The 5,162-nt window shown below is 40.6% G+C and overlaps 1 non-coding gene across 1 annotated transcript; it reads right to left on the minus strand.

The window, feature by feature from the left end:
• Positions 1-428: 428 nt before the first annotated feature.
• Positions 429-504, minus strand: TRNAP-GGG (transfer RNA proline (anticodon GGG)). The gene has a single exon. It is a non-coding gene; the product is annotated as a tRNA-Pro (tRNA).
• Positions 505-5,162: the final 4,658 nt, after the last annotated feature.

Genomic DNA, 5,162 nt, shown 5'->3' on the forward strand with positions numbered 1-5,162 from the left:
TATCCTGAAGAAAACTATAAGAGTTCTAGTCATCTTAATGGCTACCAGCTCCAGAAAACCCAACCCCAAACTCACTCTCCTTGATTGAGATTTCTTTTTTTTTTGGTTTTTTTTGTTTTTTTGTATTTTTCTGAAGCTGGAAACGGGGAGAGACAGTCAGACAGACTCCCGCATGCACCCGACCGGGATCCACCCGGCACGCCCACCAGAGGGGACGCTCTGCCCACCAGGGGGCGATGCTCTGCCCCTCCGGGGCATCGCTCTGTTGCGACCAGAGTCACTCTAGCGCCTGGGGCAGAGGCCAAGGAGCCGTCCCAGCGCCCGGGCCATCTTTGCTCCAATGGAGCCTTGGCTGCGGAAGGGGAAGAGAGAGACAGAGAGGAAGGAGAGGGGAAAGGGTGGAGAAGCAGATGGGCGCTTCTCCTGTGTGCCCTGGCTGGGAATCGAACCCGGGACTTCTGCACCCCAGGCCGACGCTCTACCACTAAGCCAACCGGCCAGGGCCTGATTGAGATTTCTTTTTTTTTTTTAGTGTCTTTTTATTATTATTATTAATTTTTAGAGAGGAGAGAGAGAGAGAAAGAGAAAGAGAGAGAGAGAAGGGGGAGGGAGGAGAAGGAAGCATCAACTCCCATATGTGTCTTGACCAGGGAAGCCCAGGGTTTTGAACCAGCGACCTCAGCATTTCCAGGTCGATGCTTTATCCACTGCGCCACCATAGGTCAGGCTGAGATTTCTAATACACCCTCTAAAACTCTTGCAATCATTAAAAATGTCTCTGATCTCAGAATATACACTTCACCTCTTGCTTGAACTAATTCTTTCTCTCTCCCTCTCTCTCTCTCTCTTAGATACCCATCCCTCTCATAGCACTCTCCAAACTTCTCTTTTACTCTTCCTTTCCCTTTCTTCATATACCCAGTCCCCCACTTCTTCTCTCAGAGACAGCATGTAGGGTCAGAAAACTTCTTGTTTCATAAAGGTCTATCTCCAGCCCATTACTCTTCCATCCTTGTATAAAAAAACATCTTTCTTTGAAGTTTTTTGTTTTTGTTTTTGTTTCTTTGTGACAGAGAAAGAGAGAGAGAGAGAGAGAGAGAGAAGAGAGAGGGGACAGACAGGGATAGACAGACAGGAAGGGAAAAAGATAAGAAGCATCAATTCTTCCTTGCAGCTCCTTAGTTGTTCATTGATTGCTTTCTCATATGTGCCTTGACCAGGGGGCTACAGCTGACCGAGTGACCCCTTGTTCAACCAGAAACCTTGGGACTCAAGCTGGTGAGCCTGACCCAAACAAGATGAGCCCACACTCAAGCTGGAGGACTCAAGGTTTTTGAACTGGGGTCTTCCACATCCCAGTCCAATGCTCTATCCATTGCGCCACCACCTGGTCAGGCTGAAGTTTTTATATATAACCATAGCCCTTCTATTCTTTCTCATTACTACCATCCATGCCCAGCTTCTTTGTTCATTGACCTTGTTAACACTAATGAGCTTCACTTAATTTTAAAATTAAACCACTCAATCTCATGGCCATAGTTTGTGTATTAACCTAGAACCTATGCTACACTTTCAAATCTTAAGCTTGAATAACTTGGTCTCAACCTCCTATTCTTTCATTCCTACCAGTATTACCCTCTGTTCCTTTATTCACTCAATTGTTAGAGTAATTCAAACACTAAATTGACTATCTCACTCTCAAACAGGCCTACCTGCTTAAAACCCTTCAGAAGGCTCCCCATAGCACAATAATTTTTAAACTTGGCTACACATTAGAGTCACTTAAGGAGCTATTATAAAATTCTAATGCCAAACCATATCCCAGATCAATTAAATCAGAATTTTGGGGTGTCATGCATCCATTTTTTAAGCTTTCAAGTGATTATAGTGTGCAGCCAAGGTTAAGAACCATTGGCCTAGAAGATAAAGTCCAATTGTGAAAATAAAGTACTTAAAAAATTGGCAAGTATTGTCCAGTAGAACCTAAGCTCTACATTGATCAGGTATCCCTGATTTGACTTCCCCATGCAGTGGGACACTCCTGCTTATCAGCAGGGCTGGCAGCCTCTTTGAGACTACTCTTGAGATGACTATGAGGATTCTATTTATCAGTGCCGAAACCAACTGCCACCGGGGAAAAACACAACCGACACACAAATTAGTTGCAAGAATCACACAGGCCATTTATTACTCACAAATCCTTTTGGCATGCCTGGGTACAGCTTAAGGGGGCTCACTGGCATGCTCCTCTCTGCTATCTCTGGTCAGAGCTCAGAGCAGCGTGGAGACAGTTCAAGTTCACGTTGGAGTCTGGGCAACTACTAGGGGGCCAGCAGGGGGCCCCTCAGCTTTAGTACCTTTTCTGGCCAACACCTTCTAACTGGTGTCAATCTACACCTGTATTGAGGTGTCAATCTATCACCTCAAACCACCTTTTTGGAAGTTCCTCGCAGGGAACCCCTTTTATGTTAATCTACTGAAATGTTACATCAAACTACTTTTTAAGATGTTCTTATTTACGTTACTTACAAAGTTTATGACATCAAGCCACTTTTTTTTTTACAGAGACAGAGAGAGAGTCAGAGAGAGGGATAGATAGGGACAGACAGACAGGAATGGAGAGAGATGAGAAGCATCAATTATTAGTTTTTTTGTTGTTACACCTTAGTTGTTCATTGATTGCTTTCTCATATGTGCCTTAACCGCGGGCCTTCAGCAGAGCTAGTAAACCCCTTGCTCAAGCCAGCAACCTTGGGTCCAGGCTGATGAGCTTTGCTCAAACCAGATGAGCCCATGCTCAAGCTAGCGACCTCGGGATCTTGAACCTGGGGTCCTCCGCATCCCAGTCTGATGCTCTATCCACTGCACCACTGCCTGGTCAGTCAGGCCTCAAGCCACTTCTTATCTATGTATAACTTCCACCACACACTAACTGGGTCCTGCTTGAAAGTCAGAGTCTGTTTATCACATCTGCACCCACTATATTAATTCCTATCCAGATGGCATAATTTTATTTAGTTCCTTAATTATTTTTAATATTATATCTTAATTACTTTTATATATCTTCCATATTTTTGTTTTTTATATTTCAATATATTTAATTACTATAAACATTATATTACTACAACAAGTAGGAATTCCAAAATATCTTTTTCTAAACCACCTGCACCAGAGTCAATCAATGTTGCTTATCTCCCTCGGCTGCACCCCAGAATACTGAATTACAGTGAGGTCTAAGCTGCATCCCAGAATCTGATTTTCAGTAACTCTCCAGGCGATTCTAGTGCAGCTGAAAGTTGAGAACCACTTTTTGGTTTGTGCGCAATAACTTAGTCACACTGAACTTTTGATAGGTCTCGACAAATATGGATTATGGTAAATTAAGTGCATTAGACAAATTCTTGTCTTCTAACCCATAACATGCTTCTGTTGCATTAATAAAAGTGTGGAAAACAATGAAGCAGACTAGTAGACAGAACAAAGACACAGGAGGGATCATGAAGACCAAGAGAAAAGAGACCTATAGAACCATCCTAGATTCTGATGTGCCAGGTCAGGTCCAGGGTGTCTTCCATTACCCTTCCTTTTCCTAAACAAACAAACAAAAACAATGTGAATCAATTCCCTCAATCACAAATCACCTAATGAATATATCCCTACTTTTAGTATTTTTCCAGCAGTGATCCTCTCCCCTCCCCCCAAGATAAATGAATATGTGTCAAATGAATCATTTTAATTTCAGTGTACAAAAATTCTTGGTAAAGGGAAGAGAATTTCTAGGGCACTCTCTGCCCACTAAGGTAATCACTATACAGGTGCCATATTGTTCAATGTACTACATATTTTAAGTCCCCAATCTATCCCTTGCCAGAAATTTTGTTGTCTTTCCTCTCTCAAAATACATAATGTTCCTCCATATGCCAACCAAATACTAAGGGCATCATATTTCTTACTCATCTAAGCCAGTGATATCTAAAAACCAGCTTACAGAAGGCAGCTGTTAAATATGCAGAAATTTTATTAGCTGGTTTCAAAACATTTTGTTAGCTTACAATCAGCCACACTGGGAATATTTATACCACAGGAATTGGTAAATGCTATGAATCAAAACTTTTATTTATTCTATTTTTGTAAATCAAGGTTACCAGTAACCACTACACTCATGTAAATGTCTTTTTATATAGTCATTTAGAGTTGACAAAATTTATCAAATTTATTATGACATTTGAATTCAATAATAAAAAGTATTAATATGAAGAACATATTGCTTTCCCCACTTTTCACAAAAAACTGAAAACTGAAGCTCCCAAAGTGGTTAAAAACTTGTCCATTGTCACTGAGATTCAGAAAAATAAAATCTGACTTCTGGTTTCTACCTTGTTCCAGAGCAGTACTTTATTAAATAAGGTTAATTACTTCTAAAAATAAGGAAAAAGTTATAAATGCTTTACCTGATTCAATTATTCCATTCTTTTATTCATCAACAAACATTTATTATGTAACTATTAAGTGTCAGACTCTGTGCCAGGCACTGGGATTTACAAAGATGATTAAGGCAGAGTTCCTATTCTCAAGGACCTCCCTGTCCATTTGGCAAGAAAAGACATCTTAACATTAAAATCACAGTAGAGTGTGGTATATACAGCACTGGGCCTGGCCCTCATACATTCACTATGGCTGGAAAGAAGTCAGATGTCTGCCAATGAATTGTGTTCTTGACAGTAATAAAATTGACTCCATTTTAGGACAACCAGAAATATCACTTTAAAAATCTCACAGCCTCATTCTTCCCAATACATGAAACACATGACATGACAATTTCTATAGGACATATCTCAGCCTAAATGATATGCCAAAGATCAGAGACAGGAAAAAAACATACCCATTTTTCCCTTTCGGTGTACATCCAAGCAATGCAAACATATTATGATTGGTTTCCATTACATCTGCCAAGAGGCGATGTCAAATAAATAATTAGGCCAGCTGAGGCACCACAGGAAAACAAAGCCATCAGTCATCTCAGCTGCATTATTGATTGACAATACACAAATACTTGCTAAGACAAATGACTCAGCTATTATAATAGCCAGGTTTTAGCCTATCTGAAATACATAAATCATATTGAAGTGTTTGTTGTTTTAAGACGTACAAACACATCTATA

The sequence above is a fragment of the Saccopteryx bilineata genome, unplaced genomic scaffold (assembly GCF_036850765.1).
Source record: "Saccopteryx bilineata isolate mSacBil1 unplaced genomic scaffold, mSacBil1_pri_phased_curated manual_scaffold_211, whole genome shotgun sequence".
Classification (NCBI taxonomy): domain Eukaryota; kingdom Metazoa; phylum Chordata; class Mammalia; order Chiroptera; family Emballonuridae; genus Saccopteryx; species Saccopteryx bilineata.